This window comes from Scyliorhinus torazame, chromosome 6 (genome assembly GCF_047496885.1).
Source record: "Scyliorhinus torazame isolate Kashiwa2021f chromosome 6, sScyTor2.1, whole genome shotgun sequence".
NCBI lineage: Eukaryota > Metazoa > Chordata > Chondrichthyes > Carcharhiniformes > Scyliorhinidae > Scyliorhinus > Scyliorhinus torazame.
In genome coordinates, this window is record NC_092712.1 from 322,244,010 (window position 1) to 322,266,439 (window position 22,430).

The 22,430-nt window shown below is 46.4% G+C and overlaps 1 long non-coding RNA gene across 1 annotated transcript in view; it reads right to left on the bottom strand.

The window, feature by feature from the left end:
* Positions 1–22,430, bottom strand: part of LOC140425834 (uncharacterized) — a 55,692-nt gene that overhangs the window by 17,214 nt on the left and 16,048 nt on the right. The window lies entirely within an intron of this gene.

The following is a 22,430-nucleotide window of genomic DNA, read 5'->3' on the forward strand; positions in this document are numbered from 1 at the left end:
TGCCCTTTCTGCCACAATTCCTGTAAATGATGTCTTTGCACCAATAATCTGGTGCTGAGTGTCCGGTTTTTACACACTTGTGGCAAGTGCGAGTCCGTGTCTGTGTTCGAGTTTCGGCCGATATTTTGTGAATTCTCGTGCTCGAACGCAACTGTTGGGATTCTTTGGCATCTAATTCCATGGCTACAGCAACTTGCAAAGCTTCCTTTAAGGTCAGGGTGCTTTCAGTTAACATTGCTTTTGAATAGCTTCACTGTTTAAAACACAGACTAACCTATCTCTGATGGTATCGTTTAACACATCCCCGAATTCGTAAAGTTCGGCCAATCTTTTCAGGGCAGCTGCAAACTGCGCAATCGGTTGACTTTTTTCTTGTTTGTGCTTATGAAACCTAAACGTTTCTCCGTTGACTAAAGTTCTTGGTGAGCAGAGGCCCTGCAATATTTCCAATATTTCATCGTAAGTTTTTGTTTCTGGCTTTTCTGACTGTACCAGACAATTCGGGAGGTTTAATGTTTCCCCCCATATTAAGCTCAGGAATGTTGGGACTACGATATCTGCTGCTATCTTGTTCGCTTGAGCAAAATAGCTGAATCTCCCTGTGTATGAGCACAATTGCTCTGTATTCTGGTCAAATACAAAGAACAAAGAACAAAGAAATGTACAGCACAGGAACAGGCCCTTCGGCCCTCCAAGCCCATGCCGACCATGCTGCCCGACTAAACTACAATCTTCTACACTTCCTGGGTCGGTATCCCTCTATTCCCATGGCCCCATGGCGGCAAAAACTCCCATCATTTTTAACTATGGAATGATCTTTCTGCATCTGTTCAATGTGCCACAAATTTTTATCACTAACGTGCTTCTTTTCTCCCCAGAGCAGGGCAAACTTGAGCTCAGACTGTTTTTCTTTCATGTTTTACAACAGCACCAGCTTTAAATTTGTTGCTGCAGGGTTCCTTGTTCCTCAGGCGCTCCTGGCACTGTTACGGATTTCTTCGGGCGGAGCACGGGGCGAGTTTCTTTCCAAATTATTTTCTGCAGATTCCTCGATGAGTTTTCGTTTTTTCCGGTGGCTGCAACCCTGGTTTGGCTCCCCCGTCACCTGTCAGCTTTCGTGAAGTGACAATTTTAATGATTTATTTTTCTTTTCGGGTGCCGGCAAATGCTGTTCGCGGACCTCATGGTAAGTTTTTATGTGGTTTTCAGAGGTTCAAACAAACTTTGAGCTTTATTAATTTTTTTTAATTTAGAGTATCCAATTCATTTTTCCCAATTAAGGGGCAATTTAGTGCGGCCAATCCCTAGCCTGTACATCTTTGGGTTGTGGGAGCGAAACCCACGCAAACACGGGGAGAATGTGCAAACTCCACACGGACAGTGACCCAGAGCCGGGATCGAACCTGGGACCTTAGCGCCGTGAGGCAGCAATACTAACCACTGCACCACCATGCTGCCCTTCAAAGAGCTTTATTTAGAAGATGTTAACACTGCAGGTTGCTGTGTTACACGACCCATTTGTCCATGCAAATGGCCAATGAGATGACGGAAAACATTGGAAATACCATAAATACACAACATCTAGTTTACTTACCAAAATGGCTAATTGTTTACCTTCACTCCTGGTCCCCCAAACAGAGGAGTATTAAACCAGGTTTCTTTCAATAAACTCAGGACAATTTTCATTGATAAACAAAACTACCTTTAACAGGAATTAACACCCCACTGGCTTATTCTGTTTTACCTAGTCTGTCTTCCCAGTACTTTATATAAGAAAACAATGCAACTTCACATGTTCAACTTTATTACAATGAAAACGCTTAGGTTTTCCTTTCTCTCTTCCACTATCATAGGTTTCCTTTTTTCTTATAAATTTAGAGTACCCAATTCATTTTGTCCAATTGAGGGGCAATTTAGCATGGCCAATCCACCTAGCCTGCACATCTTTGGGTTGTGGAGGTGAAACCCACGCAAACACAGGGACAATGTGCAAACTCCACACGGACAGTGACCCAGAGCCAGGATCGAACCTGGGACCACGGTACCGTGAGACAACAGTTTCCTTTGTACTCTGAGGCACCAACTAACCATCCTTTGCCTTGACCACCTGGAAATTTCTCATTTCCCCAGTCCTGATCCTTCACCGATTGAAATTGATATTGAAAACCAAACTTTGCTTTATGACCCATTTCAAAATCATTGGCCATTTCTTCTGCCTGGACAGCAGTTTTAACTCTTTGCTCTTCCACATGAGTTCTCACAACTTTGGGAAGTGACTCTTTAAATTCCTCCAAAATAATTGTTTCCCGAATAGTTTGTTCTATTTTTAATGCTCTTCTCCACCTATCAAAATTACTTTGCTTAACGTTTTTGAATTCTATATATGGCTGACCTGTTTCTTTTCTTAGATTTCTGAACTTATGTCGTCAAGCCTCTGGCGCTAGTTCATATGGTTTTCTTCACTTCATCATAATCCTTATATACCTCCTCAAACACTTCACTAGCTCTACCTACCAACTTCGTTTGAAGTAACACTATCCACATGGTCTTTGAAATTTCAATTGTTTAGTCTCTTTCTCAATTGAGATGAAAAAGGCTTCCACATCTTTCTCATCAAATCTTGGCAATGCTTGAACATATTTCTACGAAGTTTTTAACGAGGAAGCATTTCTTCTTCCTCTAAACCTTCCTCAGCTTCTGTCTTTAATTCAATCCTTTTAAGTTCATGTTCACCATGCAGTGCCAGAATTAGATTTCTGTACACTAAAAGCACCAAGGGGTATGGAGAGAGAGTGTAATTATGGCGTTGAGATAGAGGATCCACCATAATCACATTGAATATCGGAGTAGGCTTGATTGGCCGTTAAGCCTTCTTCCTGCTCCTATTTTCTATGTTTCCATGTAAGTTGCTACAAAAATGCTGCAAACCTTGTAGCCTCATGTAGAAAACTATTTCTATCGTGGTCAAATCAACTATAGGTTCTTTGTCGCTGCCGACTATCCCAGCTTATGTGGAATCGGTGAAGTAAGAATGTGTGTTGCAGAGATCAAAATGCTTTTAGAAGATTGGCAAGATAAACTGGAAATCATCCTTCTATGTTTCCTGAATATGTTCTTTCCTGTCTTGATACGTGTGTGCATTAAAATATGTTATCTAGTATTCCCAGGTTTTATTGTAAATTGTCTCTTGGGACTATTCAAATGCTCTTGGACATTCTATGCAATCATAACCTGATTGACTTTGCGAGACAGCTGATGGCTTTCACCATATTCCATTTAGATGCTGAAATGCAATGAGAAAAAGAGAAATGTAATCTCTCATTGCAATAGAAAGCAAACAAATGTGTTTACTTTTCTCATTCCCCTGCAATGTGAAATACTCTTTATTCGCTGGAGTGCAGATAAGAGAAAGAACTTTGAGGAAGTTTTACTGAAATCCCAAACTGCAATATAAATAACAATTCACACTGCCAAACTGTGCTGGGTTTACATTGGCCATTTCATTCCCACAAGTACTTTCATGATGTTCTGGCTAAAATGTTGTGAGATCTCCACTTGGGAAAGTATTGAATGCAATAGATTACTTGCGTGGTGATAATAAACACCTCATAGTCCCCATTAAATGAAATTATTTCCAACAACAAGTGGAATGGGTAGTGACTGGTGGAGCATTGATGTGTTACTGTCTGATTTATGGCCATCGATTTATTGGTAAGAGAACAAATGTGTTGATAAGATGAAGAACACTTTCTTCTGTTCTGCTCATTTACAACATTCACACTGTTTAATCAGCACGTTTCATGATAACATTAATCAACATCCTCACACATGTTCTCTCCAAATTCAACTGTAAAATGTTACTAGTTATCATTTTGCCATGAGCTATAAATTGGTGCATGGCAGACTTCACCAAACAATTAGTCTTGGTTAGTTCTTTCCCCATAAAAAAGTAATACATAGACTTATTATTCCGATAATTACTAAAATAATAATTCCACAATTATAATTCAAGATAAGCGGCAGTTCCAACAGGCGCTATGTTACCAATGCAAGCACAGCCTTACACTGAAAGGTATTCGTGCAAAAGATTACTGAAATCTAATCGGACCATGATTACCTCAATAATAATGTTTGAAAACAATTATAGAGAAAAATATTCTGTGAATAACTGACAAACAATAGATATGTGTCAATCCAAATTTAAAGTTGGAAGTGAGATGATATATTTTGAAGTTCAATTCATCATTATGCAAAACAAAGCTAGCTAATTCCATTTAAAGTTAACATTGTAACATCTGGAGCAAACATGCTTTAACCTTATACAATTACTTGTATATATGTTGCGCATAGCTTTAAAGTGCACTTTAGCTATAAGTTTCAAAACATCTAACTTTTAGGCTTCCTGAAAGTAAGTTTTGAAGGAAATATCGGGATGAAGTGTCTCATTGAAGATAAGGCCGAAGATCAGCTCTGTTTTCTCCTTCCAAGGAAACCGTGTGCTCAGAATTCTCCAGCCCTCCTTTACACCATCACTTGCATCTTCACCTCAACTGGTATGTCGGTATAATAACTTAGACAGGTATTGGCTGTGGCTCAGTTGGGAAAACTCTCACAACTGAGTCCTGAAGATTGTGAGCTCCAGTCCTACTGCAGTGGCACGAGTAGTTTGGCCCGGCTGGCATGCTGGTAAGCACTGTGGGAGTGCGACACTGTTCGATGTTTAGCGAATCCAAGCCAGATTGTGAAATACAAAAAAAGACATAGATATCTCCCTTGAAAACAGGTTTATTGTGGGATGATCAGCAGGACCAATCTCTGCCCCGTAGGTACCCACCCAGTGTCCAAGCTGACTATTGAAATGTGCTCTCATTCCTTAATCCAACAATGACCATTACCTGTGTACCTTTAACATAATCAACCAACCAGTAACATTGGCAATGCCCCTTTTGGATGAGGAATGAAAATTTACCCTTTTCTGCCTCCCCCAAGAGAATACGAATGTCCTGGCTAATATTTATCATTCAAACAACACCGAAAACCTGTCAATTTGGTAATTTAGTTCATTGCTGTTTGTGGGAGCTTGTTGTGCGGAGACTGCTGTGCTTCCAACAATACAACAGTGACATTACTGTTGACATAACTAATCAAAAGTACTCGTTGATTGTAAAGCCTTTTGGGATGTTTTGATGACATGTAAGGTGCTAGGTAAATGTAATTCTTTCTCCTCTCATTTGTGTCCTTCTGTTTGTTAAAGCTGCAGCATCCTAATAACCAACCAATGAATTAAACATTGACAACGTACACAGAATGTGTCATTTGGGACTCCTGCAGAAGATCCATCAGAATCAGACATCATCAGCTCAGACTGCAGCAAAGCCTGTGCATGGTGTTCTTGTTGCAACAATGAATATCAGGGAGATTATGTTTCTTAGTCCCCTTGGATATTTAAAGCTTCAGAAGACTTGCATTTTAAAAGAAATAACTGTTGCTGTTAAAAATAATCAATGTTTTTTCGTTGGCACCAGGAATTGCATTTTGGATCACTTTCCCACCAAAGGATTCAGATTCCAGCCAAAAAATAAATCAATAGTGAAAAAACAACATCAGTGCCCCCACCGTCACACCTTCTATCCACCCCCAGGCTCACCCCCACATAAATAAAACTTCATTGGCAGTGCAAGAAGCAACTTAGGTATGAAGAAAATATTTAACTTAACTATCTCTCCAGAAGATATTGGGTCATTTAAAAGTAGCAAACAAATTCAAAGGCCTCAGCTTTCCCGCCCCCACTACACATAATGGGAACCCCCTCCCCCCCCTTCATTTGGGTTCCCCAGAGGGCCCACCCTGGCACTGCCCCCAGCAGAGGTTGGCACATATCGATGCTGCCAGGTTGGCAGTGCCAACCTGTGGCAGGAGGGTAGGGCCCAGGCATTCCCCTCTTCTCCGTGAGGGCCATATTGACCTTGGCACCCCCGGCGGAAACCTCTCGACTGTTTCCGCCCTTAATAAAGCTGTTGTGATCCTCGCCGATGTGACGCATGTTGGCAGGTTTGAATATTCAGTGAGGTGGAATCATGTAGCGGGCATGCCCTCTAATGATATGTAAATACATCACAATACATTTAAAAGAGGTCCCCGCCCTTTGTGGGCGGAAATCTCGCCACTTCACCGGCAAGGGGCGAGGAAAATCAAGAGATCTCGCCGGCAAGAATCTTGTTTCCTGACTCTTGCGGGATTTTGCACCCATGTCGCTCTTCTCGCTGACAGCGAACGCAGGCAAAACATCGCGCACTATACCCGGAGAAATTCATTTCACAGAAACAGTGTAATCCATAAGTTCCAGATGAACAGAAATCACTATTTTGCCAATTTTTAATCATTTTGCCCATGATTTAATGAGCAACACTCATGCGAATAATTCCATTCATTGTCATAATATACACCAGTATATCATGGTGCAGACACACACTGATGGACATACAGTGGGACCAATCAACACACACAACACCGCAGCCAATCACCAGTGAGAGCACATGCACTATAAAGACAGGGGACAGCAGAGTTCCTGCTCATTCGAGTAGCAGCTAGCTAGGAGCACAGAGCTCACAGCCTGCAACACAGACATTCACCATGTGCTGAGTGCATCAACTGGTTAGGACAAGGCAAAGGTCTTTAGTTAAAGCTGGTATCGTATTTGCCCACAGTTCAAGTATGTTTAAATAGTTAACCTTTTAATAAAATAGTCTGCTGAGTATGAAAAAGAAGCAACAAAGAGCGAAGCACCAAAAATATTAAAACAAATTAAAAGAATTTTTATTGAGAAAGTAGAAAGATTGGTATTTTATCACCATTGTTAGCCATTAAGGTAATTACTATCTGGCTGGAAGTAACCAAACATTCTCTTTAAAAATATCATGCATTATAGGCCCTGAACGTTGAGTGAATAGACAATGCTCAATCTCTGCTCAAAGTGATTCTGTGTTTCCTTTTATTCTTGGCCAGTCGGACTCTTGCTGACCACTTCCAGGCAGGTGACCCAAAGCCAAGCTCAATACATTCTGATCGTCATCTTGCCCAAGCGTCGTTAGATATCACCAGCAATAGGCTCAATGTAACGCTGCCCAGGTCCCACCTCCTATCACTAACCTGTGAATAATTATAAATCCCTCCACACACAAATGGAGATTTGACAGCTATGGGTGTCATCACATTGTGCCACCTCGTCATCTTCATCCTGGAATCTTGTGGCAATGAGGGCATCACGAGAAATATTGCCTCATCTCGTCAAGATCACCATCTTGATTGTATGAGCAACACTTTAAAAAAATGTTTTTTTAAATTTAGAGTACACACCCAATTACTTTTTTTTCCAATTAAAGGGCAATTTAGCGTGGCCAGTCCACCTCACCTGCATATCTTTGGGTTGTGGGGGTGAGACCCACGCAGACACGGGGAGAATGTGCAAACTCCACACGGGCAGTGACCCAGGGCTGGGATTCGAACCCGGGTCCTCGGTGCCGTAGGCCGCAGTTCTAACCACTGTGTCACGTGCCGCCCCATGAGCAACACTCCCAATAAACTCTCATCACATTTTACAAGAATCCAGAGTGTGGGCACCTCCATACCTTTCATCTTTGCGGCAACAAAGAAATATGACAAAGATTTAGTTGCACAACAAGGGCACAAGTGTTATCACTTCTACTTAATGTTGACCATTGTAAAGTCACTCTCAAGAATGTCTCTATGTCTGTGGCTCCTTCTTATGATGAGCAGTGTTCCTGTCAGTCAGATGCGCAGTGGTGCTTCCTGCATAAAATGAAGGCGAGTGCCACAGTCCAGGGTCTCTCCACGATGCAGTGTGTAACACCCGGAACACGGTGAATGCTCAGCTTCACGGTCAACCTCCAGACCAGTGATGTCTGCATTGCCACCTGGCTCGTATTTGCGGCAAGAATCTTGTACCCAAGCATCACCACGTTTGCTGATGTTCCCTGTGTTCTCTCTGCCCCTTAGAGTCAGGGCTTGCCCCAGCATTTCATCAGCATTCTTGACTGGTGAAGGTGTGGTACTGAAGGGAATGCGTGACGAAGCCGGCCAAAGGGTGAAATGCTGTGAAAGTCTCTGTTCCCGCTGTGTCTCAGCAGCCTCTCTGTCATATAAACCTCTTCACAGAATGTATGTGCACAGCCCTCAGTCACACAGGTGTCAGACATCCCCACGTTGCGCCATCTCCTCGTCATTCTCCTGGAATCCTCTGGCAACGAGGGCCTCATGAGAAACCTTGCCTCATCTGGCCAATGCAATACCCTCATATCCAGAATACTCAGCTCCTAGGACCTAATAACTCTCATTCCCTTCAAACTCCTCCTCATTGGAGGAGACATGTAGCTCTTGTCTCTCTTCATCATCAAGTTCCACCTCTCTTTGCATTGCCAGGTTGTGTAACATGCAGCAAGCCACGATGATGGGTGACTCCCCCCCCCGCCCATGGGGAGTGTATTGCAATGTTCCACTCGATCTGTCCCAACACCGGGGTCTAATTTTCAGAATGCCAATGATGTGCTCAATCAACACTGGGGTTACGGCCTGAGCCTCGGTGTAATTTCTCTCAGCAGCTGTCTGAGGCTGCCACATGAGCGGCACCAGCCATATCATTTGTGAATAGCCCTTGTTCCTGTGGAGCCAAGTCTGCATCCTGCTTAGTCCCTGGAAGCTGTCGGGGATCTGAGACCTGCTCAGGATGTTTGAGTTGTGGACACTCCCGGGATATCTTGCACACACCTGCATGATTGTTATGGTCCCAGGCCGGCTGAACAGTGAGAGAGTGGCAGCCTTTGCGGTTCACATACTGGGCTGCTCATTACCAGGGAGATTTAAGAGCCACGTGATAGCAGTCAATGGCAGTCTGCACCTGGAGGAAGCTGGAATTCTCCGGAAATCCAGCAATCAGGCCTTCAGGCTTGCCTGATCTCAACCATGAAGTTGACAAAGTTGCGTGCCTTGGCAAATGGGGCATCCTTGACCCCCTGGATACATTTGTTAGTGGAAGCTTGCGACCTCCCACACAGGTCCCCAGTGGAACCCTGGAAGGAGTTGCTACTGCAGAAATTGAGCACAGTGGTAAATTCAACAGCCACTGGTAGTGGATGCTCTCCAAAGCCCCCGTGGTGCCAAATCCTGCAGAGGGTGGCACATGTGCACAACCGGTTCCCTTGGCATGAGCCCAGGATCTTAGGAAAGTGATTTGCTGTTTGAAAGCCGACCACGATAATGGACTGACTGTAAGAAACAAGTAGGTCAGTCAGTTCGGTCTGACTTCAAGAGACTCAAACAGAAACAAGATGGATTAGCCCAGTGAGGATTGAATGTTTCCTGAGACAATCATATAATAATTTATGTCTTTGAGTTTCTCCCCAGGATTTAAGCAGGATTTAATCTAGGCTGACACTTCAGTGCAGCGTTGAGGACTTACTGCATTGCCATTGCTCAGTAGAATTATTTAACCATGATCATTTAGAGTTCATTCTAATAGGTTGAGTAAAGACTGAAGATTCCTTCACGTAATTTGAAGATTAACGAGGAGTTTTTCTGTGAATTCTCCCCTATATTTCTCACACATTTAGCATCACCAAAAGTAGATTAACTAGTCATCAGTATCATTGTTGTTTACATGACCCTGTTGTGTGTTCAGGGAATGCTTCATATACTTGTGACGGAAACACACGAATAAATAGGTATAATTCATATACACTTAGGATTTAATACCATAGAATTGAGGAATGGAATACAGTCTGACAGATTGCCATTTTTACACAGAATGGGCAGCGTTAGACTTGGAGTGAGACGTTACCTCATTAATACCTCTGCCAAATATCAGAGGACCCCTCTCCTTTTTTGGAAACAGAAAAAAGTTTAATTGCATTGTCCTCCAGCAAAAAACATTTAGGGAAGATTAACAATGACACAGATTGTTACGATAACCATTATACATTAAGAGAGTATCCCTAGAACTTAGCTCAGCAAATATAAATTGGGCATGATTATAGGAATGCAGATCTATCTTGGCTGGAGAAGAAAGAAACTTTCAAAAATCTCTACTCCTCTATTGAAAGTTTCAAATCACCTTCTGAAAATATGGAAACAATCTTAAGTCACCAGGAATGATATTAGAACATATCAGGATGCACGGTAGCATAGTAGTTAGCACAATGGCTTCACAGCGCCAGGGTCCCAGGTTCAATTCCCGCTTGGGTCACTGTCTGTTCTCCCAGTATCTGCGTGGGTTTCCTCCGGGTGCCCCGGTTTCCTCCCACAGTCCAAAGATGTACAAGTTCGGTGGATTGGCCTGGTTAAATTGCCCTTAGGTTAGCTGGTGTTGCTGGGTTATGGGGATAGGGTGGAGGTGTGGGCATAGGGTGGAGGTGTGGGCATAGGCAGGGCGCTCTTTCCAAAAGCTAGTGCAGACTCGATGGGCCAAATGGCCCCCTTCTGCACTGTAAATTCTATGATTCTATGACATCATAGGCACACATTCGCCAGCTATTAGTCCACAGCAATAGCATAAGAACATCTTTTTTTTTGGAACAATTTAGAGCACCCAATTATTTCTTTACCAATTAAGGGGCAATTTAGCGTGGCCAATCCACCTACCATGTACATCTCTGGGTTGTGTGGGTGAGACCCACACAGACACGGGGAGAATGTGCAAACTCTACACGGACAGTGACCCAGAGCCAGGATCGAACCCAGGTACTCAGCGCTGCAGGCAGCAGTGCTAACCACTGTGGTAATCTGTATTAGGGGTGTTACGGTACCTAGGTTGAGGCTGTAAGATCATTGGTGTGGGAGGTACCTGAGACAGGAAGATCATTGGTGAAACCTGCCTGCTGGTTCCGCCCAGTAAGGTGGAGTATAAGGGTCTGTGTCTCCCTAGCAGCCTCATTCTGTACCTGCTATTATCGTCCAATAAAGCCTTCAATTGTCATCCAATCTCGCTTCTGGAGTTATTGATCGAGCATCAAGCACTGCGTCACCGAACATAAGACCATTTTTAACAAATAAATAATAACTGAATTATAAGGACTAATTAAAAGGGAGGAGTTTCATCAAAGAGGCACCACCAATAATTGCTAAGAATTATGTAATCCGGTTCAGAAAGGTGTAAACATATTAATTTCTCACTAAAAAAATCAGAGGAATTGGAGAAGGATTGAATTGTATTTTGAATTCTCCAGTATTTCTCCAGTTGCCGAGGAGTGGGATATTTAAAAGGAGACAGCCTTTTACGTCCATTGCCAGGCAGCTGACACACTCGGAGATTCAGGTAATGTATTAGTTTGAACACTTGGTGGATATCCATGACTAATTTTGACTGTCGCATTGTGTTTTAAAGTCCTTTTCACTGGATTCTCTATCAGAATTAAGACGATGGTTGGAATCTTACAGCCCTCAAGTGTCGTGTTTGCTGACGTAGAGGCAGCTCTCTGTGGCCGTTGGCAGGACCCTCTGTCCCGCCGCACCCGTTTTCCGGCACGGCGTCCCCTGACAGCAGCGGTTTTCTCCATCCCGCCAGCCGGCCAATGGGGTTTCCCATGGAGGGCACCCCCGCGCCATCGGGAAATCAGCGGGCGCGAGTGCGCTGCCAGCGAAACGGAGGATCCCGCCGACGGAGAATCCAGCCCCTGACGTTTTGCGTGGCTTGCCTGTCCCGCGGCCGGAGAACCAGCTGCAGGGGTCGCCTCCGCTGGGGCTGGGAGATCCTGCTGCCGGAAAGAGCCAGACAATGCCCCCCTCTGATTGTTTTATCTTTTACGTTTGTTAATGTTGCGATGTACAAATCCACTTTAAATTGTATTGCAAGCAAAACCGTTCTTTAATAAATTTGCACCTAAGTTAGCAAAATGACTCCCGTAGTTTTTTCTGTCAGCGGCTTTAAGAGGCCACCTCTGTTGTATTTTCTGAAAGTGGAAAGGTGAGGGCCGGGATTCTCCCCTACCCGGCGGGGCGGGGGGTCCCAGCGGGATGGAGTGGCAAGAATCACTCTGGCATCGGGCTGCCCCAAAGGTGCGGATTTCTCCGCCCCCATAGGGGCCAAGCCTTCACCTTGAGGGGCTTGGCCCGCGCCGGAGTAGTTGGCACGCCGCAGGCCGGCGGGAAAGGCCTTTGGTTCCACGCCAGCCGGGGCCGAAGGGACTGCGTTGGGCGGCAGAAGTCCGCACATGCGCGGAAGCGTCAGCGGCTGCTGACGTCATCCCCGAGCATGCGCAGGGGGGGGTCACTTCCGCATCGGCCATGGCGGCCAAGGAAAAGAGTGCCCCCACGAAACAGGCCCGCCCGCCGTGTGGGCCCCGATCACGGACCAGGCCACCGTGGGTGCACCCCCCGGGGCCAGATTGCCCCACGCCACCCCCAGGACCCCGCCCGCACCGCCAGTCCCGCCGGTAAGGTAGTTGGTTTGATTCACGCCAGCGGGACTGGCGTGACAGCAGCGGGACTTCGGTCCACCGCGGGCCAGAAAATCGTCGGGGGGGGCCCGCCGACTGGCGCGGCACGCCGGAGAATTTGACGGCCGGCGGGGGCGGGACTCAAGCCGCCCCCCGGCAATTCTCCGGCCGGTGGGGGGGGGGGAGTGAAGAATCCCGCCCAGGTTCTCAAGAGTGACCCCTGAACTTTTCTAATATCTGGATCCCAACAAATTACCCTGTAAATTATTTAACAGGCTTTCAGGGAGAGGGTAATATCTCTCGATAGTCATCTTCCTTTTTGGAGGAGTAGTTTGTTTACTCAAGCTCAAAATAATTGTCTGCATGAAGTGACTGTTCTTAACTCAAGTGAGGGTGATCATTGGGGAAGTGCTCCCGGTCGCGGGCAATCCCCAGTGGGGCTTGTGGAAGGGGCTCGGTTTAGCTCACTTGGTCAGATAGCTGATTTGCGATCTGAGCGAGGCCAGCAGCGTGGGTTCAATTCCCGTAGCGGCTGAGGTTATTCGTGAAGGCCCCGCCTTCTCAACCTTGCCCCTCACCTGAGGTGTGGTGGTCCTCAGGTTAAATTGACTCAAAGGGGAAAGCAGGCTATCATCATCTGGGACTATGGCAACTTTACTTACTCATGTTAATACTTCACTTCATATTTAGGTACATCCATCACTATGTTTCAAAAGTAATTGTGTGAAGTATTTTGAGGTATCACGAGAAATTATATGAATGTGAATCTTGCTATCTCTTTGATTTTTTTGCTGTCTTTTGATGGTAAACTAATAGATTTGTGGTGAACAGCTGATTATTATTGTTACCTGGTTGTGGCACCATCGATAACACACGAGGCGAGATGTAGAAAACTTGGCAGATCCAATCAGGACCCAGTATCTGTCCACCAATAGCCCCTCGGCATCATGGTGTACCGTATTACCCCTAATACATACCACCACATTCACCCCTTGTTAAAAAGGAACCCAGCGGGGTGGTGGGTGGTATGGTGGTAGGGGTTTACAGGGTCGGTATTGTGCCTTAACCATTAACTATGTACAACAATGCCGCTTTTACTGGGCCACAGAATTATTTACATGACTTAAACCGATTCGATGAGCCGAGAGGGTGCCCTGGTCGCCCTTTCCGATCGTCTCAGCCCGGGTGGTGGTGGTGGTGCTGGCTCGGGTCCGGTCGACTCTGGGAGCGTCGCGCTGTCCGTCCCTGTTTCCTTACTCCTGGGCGGGCCTGGGAGGAGAACCGATCCCCCTGGGAAGGTAATTGAGCTGCTGGGGAATAAGCCTGCTCAATAAATTGTGGCACCATCGATAACATCGAGACGTAGAAAACTTAATCGAGGCTTTATTGAGCAGGCTTGTTCCCCAGCAGCTCAGTTACAGAATGCGGCTGCTGGGAGAACCTGGGTTCTTACACCCCGCCTTTCTGGGTGGAGCCCAGTAGGAGGCAGATCCAATCAGGACCCAGTATCTGTCCACCAATAGCCCCTCGGCATCATGGTGTACCGTATTACCCCTAATACATACCACCACACTGCTAATCTTTCCTGGTCTTAGACAGACTAAAGGAGAATCAAACACGTTATTAAAAGTAGTCCGTCAGCCCCTCGGAGCCTGTGCTGAATTCTTCCAATGAATGGGCAATTAGGAGAGAATACAGTCAAGATGAGGGAATGAGACACATGGGGCGAAATTCTCCTCCCCGCCCCGCCACATTTCTGCGTCGACCAGCCGGCGGGAGTCTCCGTAACACCGGCCGGTCAATGGGGTTTCCCATTGTGGGGCAGCCCCACGCCGTCGGGAAACCCCCCGGTGCCGGCAGAATGGAGACTCCCGCCGGCGGAGAATGACGCCCATGGCCAATATTCCCTGGAGTGCTTTGGGGAGATCATGTAGTGTGAAAATTTCACTTCCTTCCCATGTTCCCGATGGTTTATGCAAGTGCCCCTGTGCCAGTTTACCTTGTAAAACAGAGACAGTGAAACAGATCTCCACTTATGTGCAGAGGGATCTATAAATATTGGTTGCAGGATAGAGGCAAGTGAATGTAAAATGTCTCACTTTTCATTGGACTTGCAATTATCCCACCTTCTCAAATTCTTTCCTCAACTAAATCGTGCAACGTGTTCAGAGCTCTCAACTAAATGTCAATTCTTAACAGAAACTTTAAACAAAAGCAATGACAGTAAACGATGAAAGGACCAAGGTGGCAGAATAAAGACCCAACAAAGGTGGAAATCTCTGGAAAATTAATTGGCACAAAGGCTGGGATGTTCCATCTCACCCTGCCAGAGTCAGAACATGTTTTGGGCTTGCCCAAAGCTTGCTGGGTTCTGGACAACCTTCTCCGAGGCAATGTCCAAGGTTGTGTGGGTGAGGGTGACGCCATGCCCAATAGTGGCAATCTTTGGGGTATCGGAGCAGCCAGAGTTGCACATGGGGAAGGGGGCCAACGCCCTTGCTTTCGTTTCCTTAATCGCACGCCGGAGAATCCTGCTCGGCTGGCGATCGGCAGCACCACCCACAGCTGCAGACTGGCTCGCTGACCTCTCGGAATTTTGGCTCGCTGACCTTTCGGTACGCCACCCGAGGGGCAGAGGAAGGCTTCCTGGATACTTGGGGGCAGCTTGTCCGTCTGTTCCAAAACCTGTTCGAGGCCAACAACCAGGAGTAACCTAATAAGATTTTTTTTTTAAATTAAAACACCAAGATGTAAAAGACCAAGTCACCAAAAGACTGCGCAACTCAGGGGGGGGGAGGGGGGGGGGGGAGAAGGCATGGAAAACAATGGGAGATGATTCCAGTCTGTCCAGAAAATAAAATAAAAGCACAGCCGAAGCCGGCGGGGGGGGGGGGGGGGGGGGGGGGGGAGGGAGGGGGGGGGGGGGGGGGAAAGGGGGAAGGGGGAGGAACCATAGACCGTTCCAGAGGGCAGTGAAAGGCACGTAGGGTCAGTTAAACGAAGGACAAACTAAACCTCTGTATGATAAAGGAAATTAGCGCAGGCCAGAAAAATGTGATGTGTATAAATACAACTGTTTATAAATATGAGAAATGCCAATAAAACGATTTTAAAAAATGAAATGCATTTCAAAATAGGGCTGAAGGTCATCTGAAAATTAATTGATGTTACAACCACTACAGTAACAACAACTTGCATTTATAAAGCACCTTTAACATAGCAAAGCATCACAAGCTGCTTCAGATGAGCATTATCAGGTGAAACCTGACACTGATCCACAGACGATGATACTTAAATTTTCACTTGCCTTATTAATAATAATCTAATGTTTATGTGAATGGAAGTTGCTGAAGGGGGGGTTCAGCGATGATACCTCTTAAAACTGAATAGTTAGCATGCCACCAGACTACTTTTACATAAGTTATTTTATTAAGGAAGGAGATGAATTATAGGACTGAGTAATCATTATTAACCATTAAACATGTATTTTTAGGACATAGCAGTAATAAGTAATCGAATAGGATTTAGGATAGCTAACTTGACCAAAAGGACATTACTTCTGACATCTTGGGCGTCATTCTCCGACCCCCCCGCCGGGTTGGAGAATTGCCGGGGGCTGCCGTGAATCCCGCCCCCGCCGGTTGCCGAAGTCTCCGGCACCGGATATTCGGCGGGGCGGGAATCGGGCCGCGCCGGTTGGCGGGCCCCCCCGCTCGATTCTCCAGCCCGGATGGGCCGAAGTTCCGCCGATAAATTGCCTAACCCGCCGCCGTGGATTAAACCACCTTTTGAACGGCGGGACAAGGCAGCGTGGGCGGGCTTCGGGGTCCTGGGGGGGGCGCGGGGCGATCTGGCCCCGGGGGGTGCCCCCACGGTGGCCTGGCCCGCGATCGGGGCCCACCGATCCGCGGGCGGGCCTGTGCCGTGGGGGCACTCTTTCCCTTCCGCCTCCGCCACGGTCTCCACCATGGCGGAGGCGGAAGAGACTCCCTCCACTGCGCATGAGTGGGAAACTGTCAGCGGCCGCTGACGCTCCCACGCATACGGCGCCCGGAGATGTCATTTTCGCGCCAGCTGGCGGGGCAACAAAGGCCGTTTCCGCCAGCTGGCGGGGCGGATATTCCTCCGGCGTCGGCCTAGCCCCTCAATGTTGGGGCTCGGCCCCCAAAGATGCGGAGCATTCCGCACCTTTGGGGCGGTGTGATGCCCATCTGATTGGCGCCGTTTTGGGCGCCAGTCGGCAGACATCGCGCCGTTTCCAGAGAATTTCGCCCCTTATCTTTGTGAAACAATTCAGGGTGCTGGTTCTGTTGTTCTGTTTCTCACAAACAGTCAGCCCAACTGCTGAGATTGTACACAGCTGTCAGGATGAGGATCAATCATGCGCTGCTTGTGATTCTATTGAGCGAAGTTTAAACACTGCTTGCAATTCTATTGGATAAGTTTAAAAGTAGCAGCTTCAGGGATTGGATCGCGTACAACTGGGGTGGGCTATTGATTTTTGAACGTTGTATAATTACTGTGTTTGGGTCTTTCTTCGGCAGAACAGGTCTTGGCCGATATCCAGCCTGTTCTCCGTGTGCACGTAACAAGCTTGATTAAATAAGCCATCTTGTCCAGGTTGTTGTGTTTGTTCCTCTCTGTACTGAGTTGAGCCACAAGGAATAATCCCACGTGGAAACTGACTCAATACACAGGTCTTGAAACCGCTGCTACATCAGTTGCGAGAGTACATTGCTTACACATTCCATTGTGTGTCGTGGAAACTTACTCAGCTGCCTAATTCCAGAGAATGGGAGGGCCACTGGCAATGTCGAATGACATAGGACGCACGCTGATTTGAACCCCGCAAGGAGTAAAATGATGCTCCATGATCGAGTTTCTGGGACCTACTGTTTTAATCAAATATTTAGCGATAGATATCAATCATTTTACAAATTCAAATATTACCTAAGTATTCCATAAAGGTATGAAGCCTTGATCACCTGATCTTGACTCTACATTTGATGCCACAGAAGATTCAACCAGTCCAAAGATGTGCAGGTTAGGTGGATTGGCCATGATAAATTGCCCTTAGTGTCCAAAATTGCCCTTAGTATTTGGTGGTGTTACTGGGTTATGGGATAGGGTGAAGGTGTTGACCTTGGGTAGGGTGCTCTTTCCAAGAGCCGGTGCAGACTCGATGGGCCGAATGGCCTCCTTCTGCACTGTAAATTCTATGAGTTTCTATATTATAACATTTTTACGCCTGGTAAAGGTTTCCTTGCTGTGATTCTGATGTTTCTCATCGTTCACTAATTCTGCCACTTTTTGATTCAGACACGGTACAAAGAAGATTTTCTGGAATGGTGCCATGGATGTTACACGCAAAGTCTGGGGGTGCAGGGACTATTCTTCTTAGAGCAGAGAAGGTGAAGGGGATATTTAATAGACGAGTTCAAAATTTAAATGCGTTCTGATCAAGTTACTTGAGAAACTGCTGCCTTTGGCAGCAGGGTCTGTAACTGTAAGACACAGAATAAAGAGAATTGGCGAAAAGAAAAGATTGGAAAATGTAGAAAAATATTTTAAGACACTTGTGCTGTTATGATTCAGGAGGTGCTGCCTGAAAGCATGGTGGAAGCAGATTCAATTTTAACCTTCCAGACGGAATTGGGCAAATACTTGAAGAGAATCAAAACTGGTAAGCTATGTGGAAAGAACAGTAGAGTGGGACAAATTGGATCTTCATTCCAAAGAGTCAATAAAGTGGGCCAAATGGCTTACCTTTGTGCTGTCAGATTGGATAATTCTATATCTGTCTGCAAACTCCCACATTCCCCTGCAGTTTGACGTGCTTCCCAATCTGATGTACAGAGAAACATACATAGAAAATAGAAGCAGGAGGAGGCCATTCGGCCCTTCGAGCCTGCTCCTCCACTCGTAATAATCATGGCTGATCAGCAAGTTCAATACCCTTCTCCCCATATCTGTTGCTTCCTTCAGCCCCACTCACTGGCAAAATTAATGTCATTGTGTTATGTCCAAAACATATAAATCAAGTAAATAAAATAAGACCCCTAACGCACATGGCTATCGCTACCTTGTTATTCTGTGAAAAGCGACATCGTTACTGGCTATATTTCCACATCTTTGACCATTTGTTAATGGAAAGTGTTTGGAGATGATTAATGTTAAAGTGTTAATTTCAATTTAAAGGAAGGATTGAGCAACAGCGAAATCCTCAATTAAACACTCCCTGCAGGTGTCGGTCCAAAAAGGGGAATTAAATATTACCAGCCAGCACAAAAACATACTCCTGGTTAATCCGAAACCATCTGTGGTGATATTCGACATTGCAGGCATTATATAAATGAAAGTGCTCACTTTTCAGGCTATTGAGAGCAGAATCATTGGCATATCATTGAATCTGATCACCCCGATGCATGTTTTTCAGCTACAAATACATCCAAAATGGCATTTAGGTAAAAACAGTTCTGACCAGCACTCGTATTTCCCAATTTTACTGGTGTTTCATTTAAGGTTTACAAGACCAGTCCTGACCAACACACTCATTTCGATGTTTTATTGGTGTTCCAAGGTAAGGTATATAAAGACTAGCTTCGACCTGTATTCTCATTTTCCAGATGTTACTGTTTTTTTCATTCTGCGAGGTGAGGCTCTTGCACTTACAATTGGCAGAAGTAAAACTGTCCATCAGCTACAACCAGCCAGGTCACAAGCCAGGAACAGATTTCACCTCCTTCACATATTCAATCAGGCGGTTGTTTGAGCCCCCTTTTGTAAAATGAGGTCATCTGGAACAGCTCTACATGTATGTGGTTGGAGGCAGTCTGAGAAACTGATGGCTGCTATCAAGATAGTAATTTTCCAAAGAAAAGCACTTCCCTAAATGTGCAGTTGGAGGTGTGGGAATGGGATGTTCCATCTGGTTCCACTGTAGTGATGGAGACCCATGCTAACACATTCCCCATCTCTCTGGGTCATCAGCTTACCGCTCCCAATCACTTTCTCCTCTGTCCTCCTCCACGATTACTGTACTCCAATCAATCTTCCCTCTCTCAAACATTGCCCACTCCTCAAACACACCCCTAAAGGACCATAAGTCATGGGAGCAGAATTAGGCCACTCGGCCCATCGAGTCTGCTCCGCCATTCAATCCTGGCTGATATTTTCTCATCCCCATTCTCCTGCCTTCTCCCCATAATCCCTGATCCCCTTATTAATCAAGAACCTATCTATCTCTGTCTTAAATACACTTAGTGATTTGGCCTCCACAGCCTTCTGCGGCAAAGAGTTCCCCAGATTCACCACCCTCTGGCTGAAGGAACCCCTCACCCTACCATTGTTTTTGATCACTGACCCTTTCCTCTGCCATTGCAAACATTCCCTGCGCACCCTTTCCTCCCTCTCCTGATCACTACCCTGGTTCTCTTAATCACCCACCCTTCACTAGCCACCCTCAAGATCATTTGCCCCCCTCCACCCCTGGGGCTTCCCTCCTTCCTACTGATTACGAACTCAGCTCTCCAATCCTCAACACCTAAACCCTCCCAGAACCCATCGGAGATTGAAATCCTCTTTGCTGGTGTGTTATCTGCTGTGGAATCCCAGGAGTTGGATGGTCATTATAACAGGTCAGATTGTCCCTGCAATATATTCACCTTGCAGGCCAGCAGTCTTCCTTCCTGCTGAGCTTTACATGAAGCCAGTTTCTGACTGGTAGCAGCTTGATTGGCAGTTCCCCTTGCTGACACTGGTGTTAGGGGTGACATCAGTTAGTGAGGTCTGTGAGAATGAGATCCAGGCTGGTTCCTTTCACAAGGGATCTGGATATGCTTCAGACAGTGGACAGTGAAAGACATTACCCAGGAAGAGAAGGAAGATTTCTTATAGCCGACTTAAAAGGTCAGTCTTGCTTCTAAAAGATAAATCATAGCACACCATATGAGACGACTTCAAACTAATTGGTGAACAACTGGTGTACTTGCTGAACATCTGTCAAAGTCCTGGAGAATACATAGTTCAAGAAGGGGGGAGCAGAAGTGAATTATATTAAAGAGAAATGAGATTATAACTGTGACTCTGTAGATTCATTTTCTGTTTGCAAAATAGTGTTGTGAAACCATTCATTTCCAACATTGTTTGACTGAAGTGTATCGACCAAAAGCCGGGGGAAGCTCCTGTGCAGGCACCTGCAATAAATGCTAATTCCAGTTTGTATCGCAGTGGTCTCTCTTTCAACATCCAAACTGACATAGTTATGTAATTAGATATGGAGCAGTGCTGGAACACTGCTGACCTATCACTGGAGTAGCCATCACTGCTGAACTTGAGACGAGGGTCAAGCTCAAAGAGGGTTGTCCCACTCCAATGCTCTGCTTCCCATCCCCTTGTCATTGCTCGATCTTGAAACAATGTTATCATTAAAACAATTTGCCTCCTGTCTCTAAACAACTACATTCTGAAAATCCATAAAATGCATTTCATTTAACCCCGACACTGTGATTTTCTCAAAACTTTCAAGTAAATTAGTCATGTATGACTTCACTTTAAAAATTAATTCCCATGTTTAGCCAATGCCTTTTATTAATTTCATTCTGTACTATCAGCTCCTCAACACATGATAGTGGCAGCATTAAAACAATTATGGGAAACACTCCCAGACATAAAACTATGCTTTGGGGCTGGTTTAGCACATTGGGCTAAACAGCTGGCTTGTAATGCAGAACAAGGCCAGCAGCGCGGGTTCAATTCCCGTACCGGCCTCCCCGAACAGGCGCCTGAATGTGGCGACTGGGGGCTTTTCACAGTAACTTCATTGAAGCCTACTTGTGACAATAAGTGATTATTATCATTATTTACCTTATCCCTTTTTTCCCAACAAACACTTGTGCAGCATTAGTGTGTAAAAACCTTTGCGAGTAAGCAACTTGGTACAAGACATAGAGGATGGAATTTTACTAAATGTGAACAAGTCCCATAGCGAGCGTGTTTAGTGACCATGTTTCCCGACACTCGCACGGCAGAGAAACACTATGCTATTCAGTGGCACTCGGGTTAAATACGGAGATTCTCCCATTGCCGACTTCGAAATTGCATTCACCGATCGGCCGGAGAATCCCTTTTTACGCCGAAATCGGGGGCGGCCCCATTTTTTGGATGCTCTGCCCCCTCAAAAATGGCGTACTCGAGGAGTACACCGCACACTGTCGGGACGGCCTCAGGATGTCACCTGGGGCCCTACCCCGATGCTCCTCCCCCGATGGGCCGGCTCCCTGACGGCGTGGGTCACGTACCTTCTTAACTTTCAGAAACATGGTGTGGTACCTGCGGACTGTGTCCAGCGCCGCCACAGTTTGGGGGGGGGGGGGGTGGTGCGGGAGGAAACCACTCCGCTGGCAAGGGGGGCTTCGGCGGGGGCTGGAGGGACTGGTGGGGGTGGTCCGGGGGTGGCGAGGGGGTTTACAGGGAGGCAGGTTTTGGCAGGTTGGGTCTGCGAGCAGTCGGCACCATGTTGTACGGCGTAGCCGCCGAAGGTCACCGCTGTGCGCATGCGCGGCCACGGGCCCGGCCATTCTGCGTCCGTATCGGCAGGGGGCATTATGTGGCGCGGCTGCTAGCTCCCCACCGAGCGGAGCATCGGTGTGGGGGTGGCGCCGGTGTTTTGGTCATAAGACCAGACGCATCCTCCGGACATAGCCGCAGAATCGGAGAATCCAGCCTGGGGTGCCTCAATGGGAACGCATGGCCGCACATACCCCTGTTTCTGCACTGAGGAGCTTCGCTTGCCGGAACTCTTCAGTGTAGCGAGAGACCAGGACGCCATTTTTAAATGGCATCCTAGTCTCTGGAACCCCAACTTTATCTTCACCTGCAAAGACAATTCTTCCAGAATCTTCCAATCAAACCAATCTCCCATTCATCCATGTTCTGGGGCGAGATTCTCCGACCCCCCACCGGGTCAGAGAATCGTCGGGGGCT